The sequence below is a fragment of the Rhinopithecus roxellana genome, chromosome 5 (genome assembly GCF_007565055.1).
Source record: "Rhinopithecus roxellana isolate Shanxi Qingling chromosome 5, ASM756505v1, whole genome shotgun sequence".
NCBI lineage: Eukaryota > Metazoa > Chordata > Mammalia > Primates > Cercopithecidae > Rhinopithecus > Rhinopithecus roxellana.
In genome coordinates, this window is record NC_044553.1 from 84,456,813 (window position 1) to 84,481,638 (window position 24,826).

The 24,826-nt window shown below is 41.6% G+C and overlaps 1 protein-coding gene across 8 annotated transcripts in view; it reads right to left on the reverse strand.

Annotated features, from left to right (window-relative positions):
* The window catches only part of RAD51B (RAD51 paralog B), a 774,018-nt gene that overhangs the window by 153,243 nt on the left and 595,949 nt on the right, over positions 1–24,826 (reverse strand). The window lies entirely within an intron of this gene.

The following is a 24,826-nucleotide window of genomic DNA, read 5'->3' on the forward strand; positions in this document are numbered from 1 at the left end:
CATAAGGCTCACATATCACCCTCCTCTCACTTTGTCAGCATCTGAATTTTTTGGTCATATGTGAGTGATGAAAACTTAAAAGCTACGTTGATATGTACAGCATGTGGAAAACCACTCCCAGGTTCTCTCTGCCCTGGAAGAGCCAGAGGCACATGCACACATTTCTTATACACCCAAACAGACCTATTCGTCCACTCGTGAACGCATTCAACATCATCAGACACTCGTTCAAAAAACAGCATGCTATGTGCTGACTTGATGGGAAGCCACAGGCTAAGTTCTCAGACCCTGGCCAAGAAGAGATGGGATCCAACCCATCCCTAGACCACAGGAAAAATACTTTCAACCACAGAGCTGGCCGCAAAATATTCTTTTTGTAGGAAACAAAATGTTTCCAGCCCTGGGATTTTCTTTTCTTTATTTTATTTTTTTTCAGTCCTTTCACTGTTATTGAGGAGGAAAGGCAAATGCTTAAGCAAGAGGCCAAGTAAACATCGAAAGAAACCAAAACCAGGGCTCCTTTGCTGGGAGAGTGGAACACAGGGTGAATGAGCAGTGCACTGGATGAGGCCCAGGCCTTGTGAAGCTTCAGGAGGAGCAACAACCCGGGCAATTCTTTAGGTGTTCACAGCCCCAGTTTCATCCCACTTCACTGCAGCTCCTCTTATTGACTAAGTGGGCTTGGACAAATTACTTAACTTTTCATAGGCTCCACTTCCTTAAGTGTTAAGTGTGAAAAATAATAATCATTATCATAATATCACAGGTTAGCATAAAGAATAAATGGAACATACATAAAAGTTGCACAGGCTGGGTGTAGTGGCTCATGCCTGTAATCCCATCACTTTGGGAGGCTGAGGCAGGCAGACCACAAGGTCAAGAGATCAAGACCATCCTGGCCAACAGGACGAAACCCCATCTCTACTAAAAATACAAAAATTAGCTGGGCGTGGTGGCACAGACCTGTATGTAGTCCCAACTACTCAGGAGGCTGAGATAGGAGAATCACTTGAACCCGGGAGGCAGAGCTTGCAGTGAGCTGAGATCGAGCAGCCTGGTGACAGAGTGAGACTCCGTCTCAAAAAAAAAAAAAAAAAAAAAAAAAGAAAATGCTGCACAATGCCTACTACATAGTAGGCACTCAAGAAATTTGTTAAGGTAGTTTCAGTAACTCTCTCACAGGCTGCTAGAGAACTATTTTCATGAACTGTTAGAACACAAAACTCCTTAGAGATTAATACTCCAGGCCCCATATTTCATAAATAAGACAGTCCTAGAGAGAGAAAGTTTGTAACCAAATCATCCAGTCAGTAGTAAGCCCTGGGCTAGGACCCTGCAGACTGGATGCAAAGAGTAAAGAGAGTTAAAGTAATTCACATCATAGAATATATTAATACTGGCCGGGCGCGGTGGCTCAAGCCTGTAATCCCAGCACTTTGGGAGGCCGAGACGGGCGGATCACGAGGTCAGGAGTTCGAGACCATCCTGGCTAACACGGTGAAACCCCGTCTCTACTAAAAAATACAAAAAAAAAGCTAGCCGGGCGAGGTGGCTGGCGCCTGTAGTCCCAGCTACTCGGGAGGCTGAGGCAGGAGAATGGCGTAAACCCGGGAGGCGGAGCTTGCCGTGAGCTGAGATCCGGCCACTGCGCTCCAGCCTGGGCGACAGAGCAAGACTCCGTCTCAAAAAAAAAAAAAAAAAAAAAAAAGAATATATTAATACTATGTGCTGTTGACTGGCCATGGATCTCAGACTTTGTGTCTTTAAGAATTGCCCAGCAATGTAGAAATGCAGATTTCTAGACCCACCCCCAAAGCTGCTGATTTAGTCTGGGAAGTCCAGGAATCTCAATTTTTAACAAGCTCTGCAAGTGGATTCCAAGAGGTATTCTTCTGACCACCTGTCAAGACGTATTACAAGAGGAAGTTATCAGCCAAATAAATAACTGAGCAGAGTGTTAGGGTTATATCCTATGGTTTAGCGCAAACAATGTGGCCAGCGCCCATTGATAATGAGACTTTTACCACTGTACAAAATAGTAAGTGAGGTATAGCATGGCATTGCTTCTTCTTTGTAGAACCAGAAAGTGAAATCATGTTCTAGATCATGCAATTCTCTTATAGAAGAGGAACCTATGACTCAAAGTCATTTGTCCAAGATCACATATCTAGAGACAGAATTAGAACTTTAGTTTAGAATAACATTATCTTTTTTGCAATGGAAAAATGTTTCCAGGTACCCACATATGAAGACAGTAGTTTATGTATGTATGTTATATACTAGAATCCATAAATTAATCTTAATCTCTGAAATAATTTAAAAATCATGGTCTTCTCATGATATTTCTGGTGCCATGATTTACTTCACAGGTACCCCTGTAGGCTAATGAAGGAAACTTGGTCAGAAGAAAGAACTAACAATGTCATACAAAGCTGAACACTTCAGAGACACAGAAACTGTAGTTATATTGTTGCACAATGACCTACTTCCTTTTCATTAAAATCCTGCTTTTTTCATATAAAACATATATCTGACCCCAAGGTCTACAACGTTCTATGAGTCATCAAACAATTACGTAAGTATCCTGGTTAGTGATTACTGTGTTAAAGCATTTGCGGACTTGCAAGACACATCCCAAATAAATAAATATTGGCTTAGATTCAAGTCCAATTCTCAAAAGGATGAGGTTTTAGCTGTTCCTTGTAGTATTAGAACAGGTAATAATCTCTTGGCAATTTCTGGAGTTTGATCCCCACAGACTAGAAATGATGGTTACTTTCTTTCTTTCTTTGTTTCTTCCTTTTTTTAAGATGGATTTTCACTCTTGTTGCCCAGGCTGGAATGCAATGGCACGATCTCGCCTCACTGCAACCTCCGCCTCCCAGGTTCAAGCAATTCTCTCACCTCAGCCTTCCAAGTAGCTGGGCTTACAGGCATCTGCCACCATGCCCAACTAACTTTTGTATTTTTTAGTAGAGACGGGGATTCACCATGTTGGCCAGGCTGGTCTTGAACTCCTGACCTCAGGTGATCCACTCACCTTGGCCTCCCAAAGTGCTGGGATTACAAGCGTGAGCCACTGTGCCTGGCTGAAATGATGGTTACTTTCTACTCTTGGCCCAATGCTGAAGAATCTGAGAAGGCACAAGTATAGTTCTTCCACTTCTACTTTTCTTTGATGAATGCTTTCAGATAGCAATTATCTTCCTCCCTCAACAGAGTTTGTTCTGAAAGTTGTTGTGAAATGTGGGCAACATCGCAAAGTAAAAGCCACAGCCTGTTTGAAAAAGAATCAATAGTGTATTCTGCAGTTGGATAATGCCTATCCTCACAAAAAACTCATAATGCTCCAATTCATTAAGTCAGTAACAGCAGCCTTAGACAAGATTTATTATGATTTAGATCAATCTTACAACCATTACTACTAGCCAAATAAGGCCAAAAGAAGAGGGTTATAGAAGTCTCTTTACAGATTCTGAGGTGGAATCTGAATTAGAGTCCAAATACATCACTAACCGCTTAATAATCCTTTCCCTCCTGGAGAGAGTTCTGGCCTTTGGAGCTGTTCTTCTGCTCCATGTCATTAGGGCATTCAGAGAATGCCAACTCCTCTTCTACAACATGAACCAATTAAATGGTGGGAGCCTGCCATGCTTTCAACAGGGGAGGGGCAGGGTTTGGATGTGTGCATACAGACCCTGGAACATTTCAACACACCTCTTTTAGAGAAGGTTCTGTTGGTTTCAAACCCCCAACTCCCATGAGACATTATTTCCAGCCATTAAAATGTTTCCTGAGCTTAGATACATCTGGAAAGTTTTGGAAAATCCTACAGGAAGGAGGCTAGGCCAAAAGAGCTCCTTTTCTCATGCCATTCAGGAAGTACAGCACAAATGTTTGCCCTTCAAGGCAGTCCAGGCCGGGAGCCCAACTCTCAGGGATGGAGAAGCATGGTAGACAGAAGAGTCCTCTAGGGGAACAGGGTCAATGGAAAAGAGATTGGGGGTCTTATATTCACCATGTACCAACCAGGGAGATTATGTAGACCTGTATCTGTCAAGGTCCATCAGTAAAACAGGACTTACCCTGGTAGTTCAAGAGAGAGCATTTAATTTGGGGAATTAGTTACAAATGTATTCGAAGAGCTGAAATGAAAATAGGGAACAATGAGTCAACCCAGAGATTAGTAACAACAAGAAGCTACCGCCATCCCCAGGGCTGGAGAAAACAAGGACGAGGTGCTGTTACTAGGGCCCAGAGGCTGAAGCTGCCCAACTAGAGTTGGGACAGCAAAGGGATCACGGAGAGGAACTAATGTCACTGCCTGGGACACCACTGGAAGCAGGGCAGAGGAATGAGTGTGTGAGTGTGTGTGTGTGTGTGTGAGTGTGTGTATGTGTGTGTACAAAAATACATGGCTTCTCTTGTACTTCTGCCCTTCAACCTTACTCTCCAAACTAACCAGACTCAATGGAAAGGGAGACTGGGAAATGCAAATTGTAAGGGTCAGTTATCTGTGGTATCAAGTAGAACAGGGGAAGGGCAGGGAGTGGGTCTGAGAGCAAACAGTCTACTGACTGGCATGACCCACTAAGGCGAGGATTCCTGATTCCTCATTTGTAGATGTGGGTCTTTCAGAAAACTTCGAAGCCTGAACCGGTATTTCTGCAAATTAGCTACTGATGCCACACCCCTGGACTTTACATTTGCTAGAATTCAGTGGAGAGGGAGACATAGCTCTCTATAGGGCCCTCTCCTCCCTGAGCTCAGGGGCTTTACTGAAAATAGTTTGCACCTTCCCTTTTCATTTTTCCCACATTCTGATAACTATTGTCTCTATATAGAAGCCAGGGATCCAAAATAAGGAAATGACATTGAGAGTGGAGATGGCATGATGGACTGTAAACAGTGGTGGGAGGCAGGGGAAGAGAAAACGTTGATTAAATATTCTGTGCAATTATAAGAAATCATTTCTGATCTCCAACCTAATTCTTGATGGCAGTCATTGAGGCCTGGATGGAAGAATGGAAGCAGCCATACATTGTCCACATAAGCAGGAAACAATGCATGTTCTAAGCAGGGCCAGCTCTTGCCTCCCTCCCAGGCCTCCTTTTCCTCCTTTACCAACCCGTTTCAGTGAGTAAAGCCTCATCCACTCACTCATTTGCCTCAGGAACCACCCCCTTCCCACACCCTTCCAGATCTCCTCTTTGTGCTTAAATGCTGTGGATCCTGTCTCCTAACCATCTCATAACTCTTCCCTCTTTTCCCTTTCAATATCCACTGTCTTGGTTCAGGCCCTCATTTCTTTGCATCTTATTTCAAATCCCTCCAAATCTGTATGGAAAACTCTTGCCAAAGGGAGACTTCGAAGGTACAAATCTGATGTCACAGCCTTGTCACAGTTCCTTAGTGGGGCTTCTGAAAGCCTGCAAGACTGAGTCCGGTTTGTGTCTCCTTTCCTTACTTTATCTTTAACTACATACAGACCCCGTCCTCCCCAATCCCTACCCATTGTATAGACACATACCCTCTGCTGTAGCACTAAAGAAGGACCATTTGTAGTTCCTGCCTCAGAGCCTTTGTTCAAACATCTTCCTCAGTCTCCTACCTCATCTATCAAGCAAATACCAATGTACCTTTCAAGTTCTGTCTCCAGTATCACATCCTCTTCTGAATCCTTCTCTGGCCATCACTTCCTTGTGAGTGTTTTGACCATCCCAACAACTATGGCTACACCGTCTTCTTCCACAATTCCCTCAATTCCTTCTTGTATTTATTTGCCTGTATGCTTCCCTCTATTGACACTAGGTATTCTCCTCTACTACTATGGCTCTTCAGAGCAGGAAACTGAGCTTTATTTGACTTAATTTTCCCAGCATTTGGCACACAAACGTACCCAGAAAAGATATGAAGGATGAAAAAATGATGCAGGAATGAAGGGAAAGGGGAGGTGTTCAACATAAAGAACACTTAGTTGTCTTGTCTAGATGAAAATAGAAGAGTTACATTCTACAAAGCTAGCATCATCCTGAAATCAAAATCTGGCAAAGACAAAATGAAAAAAGAAAACATCAGGCCATGATGAACACATATGTAAAAATCCTCAACGAAATAGTAGGAAACCAAATCCAGTAGTACATAAAAAAGTTAATTTACCGCGATAAAGTAAGCTTCATTCCTGAGGTGCAAGGTTGGTTCAACATATGCAAATCACTATTTATGATTCACCACATAAACAGAATTAAAGAGAAAAACCACATGATCATCTCAATAGATGCAGAAGAAGCTTCTGATAAAATCCATATTCCTGCCTGGAAAAATCCTCAACAAATTAGGCATAAAAGTAACATACCTCAAAAATAATTAGAGTCATCTATAACCAACCCACAGCCAACATCACACTGAATGGGCAAAAGCTAGAAGCATTCTCCTTAAAAGCAGGAATAAGACAAAGATGCCCACCCACACCACTCCTATTCAACATAGTACTGGAAGTCCTAGCCAGAGCAGTCAGGCAAGAGAAAGAAATAATAGGGATCCAAGTAAGAAAACAATAAGTCAAATTATCCCTCTTCACTGACAATATGATAATATACTGAGAAAACCCTAAAGACTCCACTAAAGCCTCCTACAACTGATAAATGACTTCAGTAAGTTTCAGGATGCAGAATCAATGTACAGAAAATTAGTAGCATTCCTATACATCAATAATGTTCAAGCTCAGAGCCAAATCAAGAACACAATCCCATTTACAGTAGTCACAACAACAAAAAACACCTAGGAACACATCAAACTAGGAAAGTGAAATATCTCAACAAGGAGAACTACAAGTAACTGCTAAAAGAAATTAGAGAGGATCCCCCCCAAAAACACATTCCATGTTCATGGATTAGAATAATCAATATCGTTAAAATGGCCATACTGTGCAAAGAAACCTACAGATTCAACACTATTCCTATCAAACTACCAACATCATTCTTCACAGAATTACAAAAAACTGTTCTAAAATTCACATGGAACCAAAAAACAGCCTGAACAGCCAAAGCAATCCTAAGCAGAAGTAACAAAGCCAGAGGCGTCACATTACCTGACTTTAAACTATACTATAATGCTACAGTAACCCAAACGCCATGCTATTGCTACAAAAATAGACACACAGACCAATGGAAAAGAATAGAGAACCCAGAAATAAAGCTGTACACCTACAGTCATCTGATCTTCAACAAAGTTGAGAAAAATAAGCAATGGAGAAAAGACTCCCTAGTCAATACATGGTGCTGGGATAGCTGGCTAGCCCTATGCAGAAGAATAAAACTAGACCCCTACATTTTACCATATATAAAAATTAACTCAGGCCGGGCGCGGTGGCTCAAGCCTGTAATCCCAGCACTTTGGGAGGCCGAGATGGGCGGATCACAAGGTCAGGAGATCGAGACCATCCTGGCTAACACGGTGAAACCCCGTCTCTACTAAAAAAAAATACAAAAAACTAGCTGGGCGTGGTGGCGGGCGCCTGTAGTCCCAGCTACTCGGGAGGCTGAGGCAGGAGAATGGCATAAACTTGGGAGGTGGAGCTTGCAGTGAGCTGAGATCCCGCCACTGCACTCCATCCTGGGCGACAGAACGAGACTCCGCCTCAAAAAAAAAAAAAATTAACTCAAGGTGGATTAAATACTTAAATGTAGGCCCTCAAACTGTAAGAATCCTAGAAGAAAATCTAGGAAATACCATTCTGATACTGGCCTTGAGAAAGAATTTATGACTAAGTCCTCAAAAGCAATTGGAACAAAACCAAAAAATGACAAACAAAACCTAATAAAGAGCTTCTGCACAGCAAAGAAACTAACAACACAGTAAACAGACAACCTACAGAATTGAAGAAAATATTTACAAACTATGCATCTGACAAAGGTCTAATATCCAGAATCTATAAGGAACTTAAAAAATTCAACAAGCAAAAAATAAATTACCCCATTACAAAATGGACAAAACACATGAACAGACAGTTCCCAAAATAAGACATATAAGTAGTCAACAAACATATGAAAAAATGCTCAACATTACTAATCATCAGAGAAATGTAAATCAAAACCACAATGAGATACCATCTCACACTAGTCAGAATAGCTTTATTAAAAAGTTGAAAAGCAACAGATGCTGGTGAGGCTGTGGAGAAAAGAAAATGCTTATACACTAGTGGTGGGAATGTAGATAGTTTAGCCACTGTAGAAAGCAGTTTGGAGATTTTGCAAAGAACTTAAAATTTTCATTTGACTTAGCAATTCCATTGCTGGGTATATACCCAAAGGAAAATAAATTGTTCTACCAAAAAAAAAAAAAAAAAAAAAAAAAAAAAAAAAAAAAAAAAAAACCCACATGTACTTGTCTGTTCATTGCAGCACTTTTCACAATAGTAAAGACATGGAATCAACCTAGGTGCCCATCAATAGTGGATGGATAAAGAAAATATGCTACATATACAGCCATAAAAAAGAATGAAATCATATCCTTTGCAGCAACATAGATGCAGCTGGAGGCCATTATCTTAAGTGAATTAACATAGGAACAGAAAACCAAATACCACATGTTCTCACTTATAAGTGGGAGCTAAGTACAGGGTACCCATGGACATAAAGATGAGAATAATAGACACTGGGAACTAGATGGGGAAGAGGAGGATGGGGGAAAGGGTTTAAAACAATACCTGTGGGGTACTATGCTTACTACCTGGGTGGTGGGATTATTTGCACCTCAAGCTTCAGCATCTCATAACATACCCATGTAACAAATCTGCACATATGTTCCTGAATCTAAAATAAAAGTTGAATTATATTTTAAAAATTGTAAACTTGGCCAGGCGTGGTGGCTCAAGCCTGTAATCCCAGCACTTTGGGAGGCTGAGACCGGCGGATCACAAGGTCAGGAGATCGAGACCATCCTGGCTAACACAATGAAACCCCATCTCTACTAAAAAATACAAAAAACTAGCCAGGCGAGGTGGCGGGTGCCTGTAGTCCCAGCTACTCAGGAGGCTGAGGCAGGAGAATGGCGTGAACCCGGGAGGCGGAGCTTGCAGTGAGCTGAGATCTGGCCACTGCACTCCAGCCTGGGCGACAGAGCAAGACTCCGTCTCAAAAAAAAAAAAAAAAAATTGTAAACTTATCCCAAAGAGATATCTGCATGCCCACGTTCCTTGTAGCATTATTTACAATAGCCAAGGAATGGAAACAATCTAAAGGTGTATCAACAAATAAATGATAAAGAAAATGTGGTAGATATATAAAATGGAATATTTTTCAACCTTAAAAAACAAGAAAATCCTGCCATATGCAACATGGATGAACCTGGGGGACATTATGCTAAGTGACATAAGCCAGTCATAGAAAAACAAATATCATATGAGTCCACTTGTGAGGTGTCTAAAATAGTCAAAAAGATAGAAACAGAGTAGAATGATCATTTCCAGGGATTGGGAGAAGTGGAAAATCGGGAGTTTTCTTTCAGTGGATACACTGTTTCGGTTACGCAATGTGAATAAGTTCCAGACATCTGCTGTATGACAATGTGCATACAGTTAATACGGTATTGTGTTCTTAGACTGTTTGTCAAAAGGGTAGATCTCGTGTTAAGTGGTCTTATCACAATAAAAAATAAAAATTAAAAAAAATTTTAAACGCAAAAAAAATTGGAAGAGTTAGAAGAGGATTGTGTCTGTGGCTAGAGTACACACAAAGGATTATTATTACAATTACAGTCTCTAGAAGATTTATTACTAAAGATTTTAAGCTGTAATACATACTGTCTTAGTCCATTTTGTGCTGCTATAACTGAATACCACAGACTGGGTAATTTATAATGAACAGAAATTTATTTCTCATAGTCCTGTATGCTGGAAAATCCAAGACTGAGAAGCCATCATCTTGCCATGACCTTTTTGCTGCATCATCCCATGGTGGAAGGGCAAAGAGAAGGTGAAGGAGAGACAAAAGGGGGCCAAACTCAAATTTTTATAAGGAACTCACTCCCGTGATAACAAACTCACTTTCACAATAACAGCATTAATCTATTCATGACAGATGAGCTCTTATGGCCTAAATCAATTCTTAAAGATCCCACCTCTTAATACTATCACAATGGTCATTAAGTTTCCAACACATGTATTTTTTGGGACATGTTCAAACCATAGCATTCCGGCCCCAGCCCCCCACATTCATGTCCTTCTCACATACAAATACATTTATTCCATCCCAATAGCCCCAAAGTGTTAACTCATTCTAGCATCAACTTAAAAGTCCAAAGTCCACAGTCTCATCTAAATCATTTATGAGTGATACTCAAGGCATGATACATCCTAAAACAAATTCCCCGTTAGTTGTGAGCCTATAAAATTAAACAAATTATGTGCCTCCAAAATACAATGATAGGAAAGACTTAGGACAGACATTCCCATTCCAAAAGGGAGAAATAAAAAAGAAGAAAGGAGTAACGGATCCTAAGTTAGTCCAAAACACAACAGGGAAAACAACCTCAAATAAGGCTCCAGAATAACCTCCTTTTACTCCATTTCTACCTTCCGTACAAACTAGGGCAGGGGTTGTACCCAGAAGACCTTGGGAAGCTCCAACCCCTTGGCTTTGCTAGTCTCAGCCTTCACAGCAGCTCTTATGGGTTAGTCTTGCTCCTGCAGCTGTCCAAGGCTGGGGCTGCCCATTGGTTGCTCTGCAGTTCTGGAGTCTCAGGTGACTCTGCCATGACAGCTATACTAGGTGTAGAGGGGACTCTCTGTGGCAGCTGCAAGCCCACAGTTCCAGTGAGCATTGCCCTAGTTGGGGCTCTCTGCCATAGCTCTGCCCCTGTGATAAGTTTCTGCCTGGGTGCCCAGGCTATCCAGTATATCCTTTGAAATCTAGGTGGAGGCTCCCATGGCCTAAGAGCTCATACATTCTGCTTGCCTGCAGAATTAGCACTATGTGGGCACCACCAAGGCTTACTACTTGTGCCCTCTAGAGTGGCAACATGAGTCACACCTGGGCCTCCTTGAGCTATGACTGGGTGGCAGAGAAATGCTCCTCTGGGATGCAGAAGGCAGAGTCCTGAGATGGCCCTGGAAAGTCAGCCTGTGGATGGTACTCTGGGTCTGTCCCTGGAAACCGTCTGCCCTCCTAGAGCTCTGGGATTGTGATGGGAGGGGAAGCCTCAAAAATCTCCAAAATCCCCTCAGGGTCATTCTCCCATTGCTGTGATGAACAGCATCTGGCTTTCTTCTATTGATACTAATCTGCTTCTCAAATGGTTGCTTAGCCACACATTGCCTCTCCCGAAAATGCTCTCTTTTTTTCTCCGCCACACAACCAGGCCGAGAATCCTTCAGATCCCTTTTAATTATAGATTCCATCTTTAAATTATTTCTCTATTCTCTCATTTTACTGTATGCAGTTAAAAGAAGCCACACAGGTTCTTCAATGTTTTGTTTTAAAATTTCTTCTACCAGATGTCCTAGTTCATTGCTCTTAAATTCTGCTTTTCATAAAGCTTCAAGGCATGGATGCAATTCAACCAAGTTGTTTGTCACTTCATAACAATCATGGCCTTTACTTCAGTTTCCAATAAGATATGCATCTTTTCTAACTGATCCCTCATCACAATGGCCTTTACTGGGCCGGGTGCGTGGCTCACGCCTGTAATCCTAACACTTTGGGAGGCCAAGGTGGGCGGATCATCTGAGGTCGGGAGTTCTAAACAAGCCTGACCAACATAGAGAAACCCCTTCTCTACTAAAAAAAAAAATACAAAATTAGCCAGGTGTGGTGGCAGGTGCCTATAATCCCAGCTACTTGGGAGGCTGAGGTGGGAGAATCACTTGAGCCTGGGAGGCGGAGGTTGCGGTGAGCCGAGATTGTGCCATTGCACTCCAGCCCAGGCAACAAGAGTGAAACTCCGTCACAAAAAAAAAAGGAAAAAAAAAAAAAAAAAAAAAAAAAAAGAGTGGCCTTTACTGTCTATATTTCTACTAACATTCTGATCACAATCATTTATGTAATCTCTAAGAAGTTTCAGATTCTCTTCTTCCGAGTCCTCCAGAATTACTGTTAATGCTCCATTTATAGCAATCTAGGCTTTTGTTAGCCTGCTACTCCAAATTCTTCCAGTCTTTACCCATCACCCAGTACCAAAGCCACTTCCATATTTTCAGGTATTTATTATAACAACCACCACACTCCTTGTACCAATTTTCTATCTTAGTCCATTTTGTCTTGCTATAACCGAATACCACAGACTAGCTAATTTACAATGAACAGCAATTTATTTTGTACAGTTCTGGAGGCTGAGAAGTCCAAAATCAAGGGGCCAGCATCTGGTGAGGGCCTTCTTGCTGCATCATTGCATGGTGGAAGGGCAAAGAGAGGGTGACAGACAGACAAATGGGGACTGAACTTGTGTTCTTATAAAGAACCTACTCCTGCAATAACAAACTCACTTCTCTTGTTAATGGCATTAATCCATTCATGAGAGCAGGGACCTTATGGGCTGATCGCCTCTTAAAGGTCCTACCTTTTAATAGTTTACAATGGCCATTAAGTAAACTACTACTTAACATACGCTTTTCTGGGGACACATTCAAACCACAGTATATACCTTTTCTTGAGGAAAAATACTAGATTATTAGGATATGAAAAAAAGTGACCAAGGTGTCATAGTGACTGCTATGGCAGTCACTCATCCAACTTATCTCAGTGGGTTTTCTCTGAAAATAGTTGGCCTTTGAACAACCACAACATGTAACAAGATTCCCTACACAGAAGGGTCCTAGAGACTACTGTTTAATTCAAACTGAGATTATAGGTATAGGCCAGGTGCTGTGGCTCATGCCTGTAATCTCAGCCCTTTGGATGACTGAGGCAGGAGGATTGCATGAAACCAGGAGTTCAAGCCCAGTCTGGGCAACACAGCAAGACCCCGTCTCTACATAAAATTTAAAAAATAGCCAGGTGGGTGTTATGTGCTTGTAGTCCCAGCTACTTGGGAGGTTAAGGTGGAAGAATTGCTTGAACTCAGGAGTTCAAGGCTGCAGTGAGCTATGATCATGCCACTGTACTCCAGCCTGGGCAACACAGCAAGACCCTGTCTCTAAGGAAAAAAAGAGATTACAGGTGGTTCCTGAGAAGGACTGGCCTCCTCAAGTCAAAGGGATCAAATGCTGACAGACTCAGCAGAGCCAGTTACAGGGATCTTGGAGTCATGGGAATCTTTGAACAAATCTACATGAGAAAAGCAGGGAGGATGATATAAAAAGGCAAAGCTAGTGTCAGAATGGAGTCACAAGTAGGAAAGAGAGATCAGTCACAAAGAAGAGCCTAACATTCCAATGCAGGTCAGTATGGAACAGTATATCTGGAGAGAACACTGTATAAATAGTTACAAATAAGAGAGAACAGGTTGGTATAGGCACAGCTGTTGAAGGGTTAGAAGCCATGCTGGAGCCACCAAATCTTTTTATTATAAAGAGACACCAGTAAAAACAAAACAAAACAAGCAAACAAACAAAAACAAAACATAGTACTACTAGAGGGTTTTCCCATTTTACTAGACATTGACGGAATCTTCATAAGGATGCTGGGATAATACTTTCAGAGAAGAATAGACAACTGAGAAAGGATTTAAAGATAAACCGTGAAATGGATTACTGTGTGGAAAAATGACTTGGCAAGGAAAAAAATGAAGAAATAGATATCATTATAAATGAGGGAAGGGAGGTATCTATGGGATGCACCACTATACCTCCTGGACCCTTAGGTTCTCACTGGAGGACAGAGATGAGCACAGGTCCGTCCCCATTGTGGGCAAGATGCCACAGAGACTTCTCTTTCTTCTTTGACAATAAATGATAGAACATTGAAGCCAAACCCAGAGCACAGAAAAGGCACTGGCTGGAAAGGCTAGTACTTGGAACAGAGAGGAAGAGCCAGAACTTCCCTTGATTGAATGGTGAGATTCAGAAGACCATGTCCTGTAGAGTTCATTCTTCCTGAAAAGTGTTCTGTTGTCACACAGAGCCACACGGTTATAAGGAAATAACTAATCATTACTAAACGGAGATTGAAAAAGCTCTCTCAAAGCTTGCAGTGAGCTGAGATCTGGCCACTGCACTCCAGTCCGGGCGACAGAGCGAGACTCCGCCTCAAAAAAAAAAAAAAAAAAAAAAAAAAAAAAAAAAAAAAAAGAAAAAGCTCTCTCGAGGCAATGGATCATTCCACTCTTTGAAGGGGTATTCCACCAAGTATAAGCACTGAAGGTGACCACACCACAGGGGTTGAAAAAAAATTATTCTGCAATTAATTCCAAGTAACATGCACGAATAATCTTACATGAACATGGTACTCGATGTAGAATAAAGGTTAAGAACCTAGGGATGTAAAAGAGGGAGTGTATGTATGGATGGGGGAGGGAGAGGCAAAGGAAAAGGAAAGTTCTGGCTTTGCCCCTTAGAAGCCATGTGATTTAAAGCAAAATTTTCAAACTCTATATTCAATGTGCTCCAACTGTAAAGTATATCTAGTAATACCCACCTCACAGAGTTGTTGTGAGGCTTGAAAAAGAAAATGTCCACAAAGCACTCAGCAGAATAATTGACACAAAGTAGACTCTCAATAAATGGATGAATAGACTCAGCAAAGCAACCAGAGAGCCAGGGCCGCTGGGGCTTTGGGTGGATTGTTTTCAATCCCTCCCAGACATACCAGTGCCTCAGCTCTAATTCTCTAAGGTTTGTAAAAGATGTGCCTCTTTCTGGAGTTTGACACTCTGAGAATTCTGTTAGAGAATCACAGATCATAATCCCAGCTCAATCTTTTATTGCCAATTCTGAGTTGAGGATTCAGAAAATGGGCAGTGGGATACAACCATGGGAGCTGGGCTGTCCAAAGGTGTTCTCAAAATCATGGTCCCTTTGGTAACAATAAAATGAGAGTCCAACAGTCAAGCACACACAGTCTTTGTCTGAGATGCAAGAACTCTTACGCTCTGCCAAGGTAAAAAGAGAAACTTCCAGAAAGAGACTCTCGGTAAAAAAAAAAAGACTTGGCTTCAAGCATTCTAAGACAGTTGCCAGGAGCCACTGGCTTATTTAAAAATCCAGGGAAGCTTGGGGGTAGGGAGGGAACAACAAGGTAAGGTGAAGATTAAGGGAAGGAAGGAGTAAGTGACTATGTCAACTTTGCAGTAACTGAAAACTCCAAATTATTTTCAGTGGCAGAAATCAGGAAAGCTCAATGATCTGTATTACATTTGAAATTTAATCACCCATCAGATAATGTGCAGCATATCATAAAATGTTATGGTAACATAATCAGACTAACATAAATTCAAACAGAATGCTAGAGACTTATTTGATCCATTTCTCCTCAAACCTCCACAATGTCAACCTTTCGTCTGTTTCCCATTCCTCTACCCCTATTTTTTTTTTTTTTTTTTTTGAGACGGAGTCTCGCCCTGTCACCCAAGCTATAGTGCAGTGCTGTGATCTCAGCTCACTGCAACTTCCACCTCCTAGGTTCAAGCAGTTCCCTGCCTCAGCCTCCCGAGTAGCTGGGATTACAGGCGTTCGCCACCACACCCAGCTCATTTTTGTATTTTTAGTAGAGATGGGGTTTCACCATCTTGGCCAGGCTGGGCTCGAACTCCTGACCTCATGATCTACCCACCTCGGTCTCCCAAAGTGTTGGGATTACAGGTGTGAGCCACTGCACCCAGCCTCCTCTACTCCTAATTTTATAAGCTATTAAGAATTTGGAAAGGCCTGAGGCCCCCCCACTCCACTCATGGCACCCATCAGTGACATCAAGAAAGGACTTGAAATGAAAACTAGCATTGTACCATGTTGTGCACCTCCCAGCCACAGCTGCCCCAGGAGAGAAGCAGAGGCCACAGGCACAGGTGGAGTAGCATCTCACAGCAGGGATACTCCCCCAGCAACAGCAGCCAGAAGACCAATGCTCTAGGCTGGCCCTGCTTTGGCCACATGGGTGACAAGCTTTCAAATCTCATATACACAGGCAGAGGAAGGGGCATTTCAGAATCACAGGCATATGCCAGGAGTATTTCAAAGCCAAATAATGCCTACAGCAAGAGAAAAAAAGCAAGAAGAAGCTCCTCATCTCCTTGCTTTCATATTCCTGCCCCAGGGTGGGAGGTGCTATTCTAATATATAACTCAGTAAGTTTTACAGGTAAACCAAATGACATTCTAGGTCTAATCATTGTTCGGAAAAAGTCAGAGAGGAAGATAATAAAGACCATTCATTGCAACCCAGCAGAATCATCACCAAGTCAAGGCCTCCTTTTCCAGAATCTCATTTTATTCCTAAATTAAAACAGTGACAACTGTCAGAGGCGTTTGAACCAGAGCGACTCCATGTTGAAAATGAGCTGGAAAAATAAGGCTGAGACCTATTGGTCTGTATTCCCAGGAGGTTAGGCATTCCAAGTCACAGGATGAGATAGGAGGTCAGAACAAGATACAGGTCACAAAGACCTTGCTGATAAAGCAGGTTGGTGGTAAAGAAGTTGGCCAAAGCCCACCAAATCCAAGATGACAATGAACGTGATCTCTGGTGTCCTCACTGCTCATTATATGCTAATAATAATGCATTAGCATGTTAAAAGACACTCCCACCAACATAGTGACAGTTTACAAATGCCATGACAACATCAGGAAGTTACCGTATATGGTCTAAAAAGGGGAAGAACCTCAGTTCTGGGAATTGCCCACCTCTTTACAGGAAAACTCATGAATAATCCACCTCTTGTTTAGCATATAATAAAAAAAACCCATAAAAACAGCGAACCAGCAGCTCTTGGGGTTGCTCTGCCATGGAGTAGCCATACTTCATTCCTTTACTTTCTTAATAAACTTGCTTTCACTTTACTCTATGAACTCTGGCACAAAGTAGACTCTTTATGGACTCACCCCAAATTCTTTCTTGCATGAGGTCCAAGAACCCTCTCTTGGGGTCTGGATGGGGATCCCTTTCCGGTAATACAACCACTACCTGACATCTCAGAGAACATGGTACAGGAAAAAGAACTGAAGGTCTGGAACTATACAAACTTGGTTTCAAATATTGATGCTATCACTGAATACGAGTTACTTATGTTATTAGCTAAGTTCCTCTATTTGTAAAAATAGAGATGATCAGATCCATGCTGAAGGGTTATTGGAGGAATTGATGGAAATAAAACACAAAGGGTCAAAAATGATCCCTGCAAACTCATAGGTACTCAGTAAAGGCAAACTCCCTTGCATCACTAGAAAATAAAGAGGAATTTAAATTAGTATCACCTGGTGCAAAGGAACCAAGCAAGGATGCTGTCCATTACAACTATGGGACCCTGGGATGGCAGGAAATGGGTTCCACACAGGCTGCTGCCTGCCCTCAGCCTCTCTTCCTCCCTCTATCCTGCCCTGCTTTTTCAAGATAAAGATTGATTGACTCAAAAATGTGATAACCAAAAAGCTTCTCCCATGCTCGTAAGATCAGACAAAGTTGCTTCTCCCATTGCACACCTTTAGTCTATGAAGATGGGGACTAGGAAGCCAGGATTTAAGGGGGGCCGTCCGTGAGCACAAATGGCCATCTGTATGAGAGCGGTAGCATAGCTAGCCTTGTGGCAGGATGTTGTCTATAAGGAAAGTCACTTGACTGAGGAGTTCATGCTCACCGTGAAGTTTAACTTGAAAAAGTCACATATTCATATTTGGGCTCAAGAATTTAAAAGATGACTTTTATCTTGTCATTGATTGCAATGTGGGGTGAGATGGTGCTTAAATTTTTTTTTCCTGCACAGTTCTTTAGGATTTCTTTACGAACCACTGAAAGTCATGAGAGATATAAACATATCACCTGCGAACCCAATAATTTGATTGGGTTTGGGGACTTTTTTGCCTAGAATCTTTCTACTAAAAGTCGCCAGAGTAAAGTGAAAATAGCAACACATTCAGAATTGAAAGAATTGAATTTCTGCTCCATTTCTGCTACTTACTAGTTGTGTGACCCTGAATAAATCAGTTAATATCAATTGCTTACTGCCATCTGTAAAACAAAGGGGCTAGAATGGAGTATGAGACTGAAGAACACCATGTAAGAATCACCCAAAGTGCTTTTGCTATAAACCGCAGATCCCAGGCTTGCCACCACCCTCGCTGGATCCAGCACTGGGGATGGGGCCTGGGATCTTTATCGTTCACAAACACCCGGGATTTTTAAATTCACTGTACTTGAGACTCACTGGAGAAGATGTTCTCTGGACTGTATCTCAGATGGGCACTGTCATATTCTAAATGCTTTTTGTTCTAGTGAAAGTGCTGATTTATTTGTAAATCAGTTCATAATTTAGGCAGGTATTGAACCCTTTTTTCCTTTTTCCTTTCCCTAGCCAATGAGGTTGCTCATTTTCTTCTCACTCACAGCTAACCAGCTAGGGCTAAAATACAACATCCTGTCCAATCTTCATTCTCAAATGAGCCAAATAAATTTCAAGGTCCTTGACTTTCAGGGCAGCACCTTGTCCAAGAGATCTCATAGCTGTTTCCCATGTTGTTTTCCAACTGAAAATATTTTTCTTCCCAAGCCAGACAACAGGGTCTTCCATTTGGTTCCAAAGCCCTGTGTCTCTTCCACTTCCTGCAACTGCTCAGATTTCTCTAGAAATCTCTTACCCAGGTATTTGGCCTAGTTTACTTAGCAAGTAAGAGCAGGGAGGGTCATTGCACAAGGGGATTTGGTACCAGACAAACAGTATATAAAAATAAAATAAGTCAGAGCTGGAGGAGAATAACAGAGGTGATAAAATGCTAGTGAAATGAGTGGCTCATTAAAGGGTAAACCATGGACATGCTCTGTAAGAGGACCAGTCATTTGTCCCCATGATGGTCGGAGCTCATGCGCCTCAAAGAGAGAAGTAATGACATATGCTAAAGTCTGCCATAAAAAGAAGTGTTTTCAGTTTAAATATGGTTAATACATGTATTCTTTCTTCTAGATATGTCCTTTCTACTTTTTGGTGTTAAAGTGCCTTTACCTTTTTGAAATGGTGGTAACAGTTAATTTGATAACTCTATTCGATAAAAAAATGATGTTTAAAACATCATGGTGGTTCTCTCACCCTTGTTTTGTTTTTATTTTATTTGGCTCAAAATCTCCTAGGAAAGACTGACTCTCCGCCTCAGCAAAGGTACATGGTCTATCGTGGGCAAAGCATGGGAAAGGCAACCCTCCATATGTAGCGTGGGAGTCACTGTACCCGTGTATTTTCCCCTGGCAATTTCCAGTGGAACCCTCTTAAGAGAAAGTTCTCTCTACTTGAGCCCATTCAGAAATAGTGATTTCTTGGATATACTGACTTTTTTCAAAGGGATCCCCACGGTTTGCTTGTTTGTTTGTTTGCAGGTCGTAGGAAAGATACAGGTATTCTTGTCTCAAAGGTGAAGATGGAAATAGGAGATGTCCACTTGGGTCCCTGACTTTCACGGCCCTTTCTCAGTGTGTTGCCCTTTCTCAGTCCCTGTACTGTGAGTAGCACCTCGCTGTATTCATTCACTGGGACCGCACACTTTCTGTAGGATTGCCTCAAATTTTAATACATTTGCCTAGTGCCTACTGCCAATACATTGCCTGAAAAAAAGGGATTCTTTTAACGTCACCATTCTGGGTTCCCCTTTTATTCATTTCCCCAATCCACTCAATACCTGTTAGAGCACTTCTGTTGGAAGAGTGTGGGCAGGGGCTTGGATTTCACACTTGAGCAGCTCTGGAAAGGGAGGGGACATTTACACCCAAGACAATGTACCTGACTGGATTTTATGTTCCCTTTGCTATTTCTGCAGATATTTATGCTTAAAAAGTTTTTGCCTACCCCTGCAGCACAGCCGAACTTCTCCTCTGGCAGAATCTAGTCACACACACACATACTCACATAATTCTCCTTGCCTAGAAACAGCAGATGAGCTGGAGTAGAAAACAAGAGAACAAATACAATGACCGGGACCCATGCTACCAAGGGAGAGAGGTTCCTTTTGAGTTAGGGCAACTAAGCCTGAATCCTTCTTAGGAGGAATCTAGGAGTAGGGAGATACACAACTATGACTTACATCAGGTAAAACATCATCCTCAATATCTTTCTTTGGGTGAATATGAATATAAGCCTGACATGCTGCCCCAAATCTACGCTTCGGCTTATCTGGGAAAAGAATGTATCAACTTTCTTTAGTTATTCAGTCTTGCATTAAGCCTGTCCAACCACAGAGAGGAGAAGTTAAGACTTGTAGAAGATAGCAACAAAGATTTCCTAGCCTCACACCAAAGTCCTCATGCTATCTGGTCCCTGAAAGCAGCTGCAGAACCCTTCTCTCCCTCAGCCTGGGTCTGTGTTTAGGGTTCTGGCTTGCTTACACAAAGGCCATCCCATAAGATTCCAAGGGAAGCCTGACTCCCATCCTCCCATAGACTCCAGCAGGCTGGTTCTACAAAAAGTATTCCTATGTTCAGTACTCTTACAGTATTTCTATTTAGGTATGTGCTTATAATTGTCGAGGTTTGATGCTAACCTTTTAAACCAACAATTGCTAACATTTTAAAGGAATGGTTAAACTGTAAAACTCAATTTCTATACGGAAGAATGATTCTAAATAAGCAGTCCTTCGTCCTTCAGACTGGGTTCACAAGTAGCTACATGGAGCGTGTTTCTTTTTCTTGCTTTCTCTCTGTCTTTCAAAATAAATGTATCTACTGTATAAGTGTCAAGCACTGCCCTTACATTTGAGGGTATGCAGATAAATTCAGTCACAGACCTCAAGGGGCTCATAATTCAGGGCTCAGAAGTCTAAGAATAGAGACAAGGGCCAGGTGCAAGTGTGGGCCAGAGGGAAGAGGGACGGATCACAGCTGGTGTCAGGGAAGTCTTCACTGCGATGATATTTGAGTCTTTGAAAATATGAAATGGACACGGAGAATCCTATCACCAGAAAGGAAACTCTGAATATTTGCAATTTGCAAAGCAATACTTCCAAGATGCAATACTTCTAAGATGCAAAACTGGGACTTTGAGAAAAGCCTACAGATTCACGTGTGGATCAGCAGCTTGAGTGATATTGGTTCTGTCAACAATTTACTAGGTATTTAGGCTTGCCCCTCAAGCGTCCCATAATTTCAGGGTGCCTCCTAAATAGAAATGAAAATATTATTAGAAAGTTCGTTTAAATAAACCTCCTATATGAAAAAAAGACCTCTTTCCAATTTGTTGAAATAAGAGAGTCATAATATTTATTTCATCAAGGGGTGTGAGGCTTAGTCAGGATTCATTTACTTCATTACTCCTTCTAGGGCACTTGAAAATTTATATAATCCCATTTGTGGTTTGTCAGACCAGACTTCATGAGGATTTGAGGAGAAATTGTATAAATGTGAATGTTTTTATCGAGTTTTTCTCTTCCTTCTTTCAAGTATAACTAGCCTTACTCTAGCTTTTCCAACCCTCCACTCCTCTCTGTATGCTCTGCCTCATTAATCGCTACAGAACCTTCCTTAGTGGCAGGACCCCCCATCTCCTCTACACTTACTTCATTCACTGTGCTCTTACTGCAAGTCCGGTTTGCATGCTTATCTGTTTCCACAAGTAGACTGTGAACAACCAGAGGGTATCAACCATCTCTTACCTGTTTTTTTTTTCTTTATTTTTTTGAATCTCCAGCACATCTAGTTACACAGTGACTAGCAGAGAAGAGGTGATTAAATAAATGTTTGTTAAGTGAATGAGCGCCCAAACCCTCTGCTCTTATTACAAGACAAAACCCAGGCTGTGCTCTCTGACCACGCAGCCTATCCTCCTGTTCTTCAGCTGCAGCTCACTCTACCCCAGAACCTCCCCTTTCTGACTATCTGAATTTTATCTATTATTTAAGGCAGAGGTTCCCAACCTTGGCTGCACATTAGAATCACATGGGAGAGCTTTACAAATAAAATAAACACTGATGCTCAGCTCTACTGGCAGAGATTTTGATTTAACTGGTCAGGGTGGGGCACTGGCATTGGTATAAATGCTCCTGTGATGAGCCTTAAGTGTAGCCAGGTTTGAGAACCACTGATTTTTTTTTTTTTTTTTTTTTTTTTTTGAGACAGAGTCTTGCTCTGTCACCCAGGCTTGAGTGCAGTGGTGCAATCTCTACTCACTATAACCTTTGCCTCCTGGGTTCAAGCGATTCCCTTACCTCAGCCTCCTGAGTAGCTGGGACTACAGGCATGCGCCACCATACCTGGCTATTTTTTTTTTTTTTTGTATTTTTAGTAGAGATGGGGTTTTACCATGTTGGTCAGGCTGGTCTTGAACTCCTGATCTCAGACGATTCACCCACCTCAGCCTCCCAAAAGTGCTGGGATTACAGGCATGAGCTACTGCGTCCTGCCGAGAATCACTGATTTTAAGGTAATACTCAAGTCTCACCTTTTCCTGAAAAGAGTTAGTATGTCTCTGATGATGTTACCTTCCTTTGGATTCAAAGCAGTTACTGTTTTAACCACTCATTAGACAACAAATCAAACACTGCCTTGTGACAGTACCTCAGTATTAGTTTGTTTGGACCTCGAGGGCAGGAACTAGTCTTCTACTTCTTTGTATTCCCATGCCATGCACAGGGTAGACCAAAACATATTTGATGGTTTAAAACAACAACAACTACAAAAAGTAGGAGAGGCCATTTTAATTCTACTCTAAGAACATGTCTTTGGTAAGAACAAAAATGTTGCAAAAAGGGTGGGGTAGGACTGAAGCAGAGTAGGAAAAGAGTAAATAAAAGTCAAATGGAAAAAAAGCTAAATTAGTCCAAAAGAAAATGTTTTCCAGCTTCTTAAGAGAGTTTTTGCAAACACTGAAGCAGAATAAGCAAGAGAATTAACTTGGCTTGTGGCCCTGATAAGGAGATTTCTTTCTTGGTTCTAAAATTTTGCAAAGTTTCCAGGGTGTAAAGAAAATAATCAGCCAGGGAGGACTCCTTCCCTCGGACGACACAATTCAGCTCTTGGGTTAATCGGCTTGAAGGTCTGCTCAGCTTGACCTGACCCCCTTCCAGGACTGTGATCTGAAACTAAGCCTCACATTCAAGAGCCCTGGTGTAGAGCTCAATGTCATAGAAACGGGATAAAACATAATCCTCATCCCATAACCTTGATCCCTGGGTGTAGTGGCCTCTGCTTGGGCACTGAAAAAAAAAAAACCTAAAAATCAAAAAATTATACCTGTTATCTTCTCTAAGTGGCTGGTGTCCCAGAGGTCTAACTACCCTAGAATGATCCAGGCACGTTCTGCTACTAAATGGTGTTATAAGAAAGTACTACTCGGTGCAATTACCTTAAATGTTAGCTTTAAAGTACTGTTTTGTGCACATGTCCCAGAAAAGGCTTAGCTTCATACGGCTTCTATAGTTTTTCATTAAAAAAAAAAAAAAAAAAACACAGGAAAGACTCAGGGAATCACGAAGCACACCCTCTGCTAAGGCAAGATAAGGTCACCAGACAGAGACACGTTTTCTATATCAAACTGTATTCCAGTTATTAGGTCACAAGTTTAACAGCTGGTCCCCAAAGGCATGCATATTTCTATCGATTAATGAAATGTATGTTCTTTGCCTGGGTTGGCCATTTTAACACTGGCCATGTTTTACATTAATTTCTGATTATTGTTTGAAAACATGATTCCAAGGCATCTTATTGCTTAGTAATGATGGTAACATTATCTTTCGTAAATTAAGATAACATGACTGACCCATCTAATGGGATGTGAGTTGATGAACTGTCACTGATCCATCCACACTTTGCTCCTGGTTCTCCTCCTTATGACCACTGGCCTGCATTTGACCCTGTCAGCCAAAAGCCAAGAGCCACCAACATCCTCCAGTCACAAAGAGACATAAAAAAATAGCATTTGTCCTACCAGCTACTTCCTGTTGACACTGACTGGTTAATTTATTAAAACAAAAGAAAAAGTAAAATATGGCTCTGACTTCTTTATTCACTTATAAATTCTAACTGGAATTAGTAAAACTAGGATTTGGGAGCCTTGAATTCATGACACCATATATAACAGACGAAGTCATAAACTCCGTGTGTAACAGTAAGAATGGCTTCTAAAATCTAAAATCTAAAGCAGAGACAAACTACAAGTTTTCAAGGAGTGGGATCAAGGATCCATGAAAATGAATGAGTCAACACTGATTCACGAGGAATTTTGCTTCCTCTGATAAAGTTTACATAGGCGTGTTTGACAATCCTTAATGATATCACTGAAAGGTGCAACACAGCTATTTAACATGATTTACTACCAAAGGCCATTAGATTCTCCAGGAATATTTTGGAATGTGTTCCGCTAAAAAGAGAAATAATAGCTTCAGAACCTAGGATACCAGACTCATCAGGGAAAAGGTACCATTGAGGTAATGAGTAGTCCAGGGCCTGAAAACTCAAGAATGTTTCCCTGAATAGAAACAAGCAGCTCTATCTTCTCTGGCATGGCTGACTTGATCACCAAGCTGGAATATTATTTACATAGTCCAAGGCAAATCAAGAAGAATTCTCTGGTTTATAACCAAGGGCATTTGGAAAATTATGTCTAGAACAGGCAATAGCTGACGCCTGTTTTTGATGATTCATGCTTCCTTGAAAAAGAGCCAGTTTACCTAATGCAGGTAAAGGCAACAACACCTTTTCTGCCATTTTCTCCAGAAAGGATCACCAGTGTGACATTTCATGCCTCTGTATCTAAATAGCCTGGATTTGATA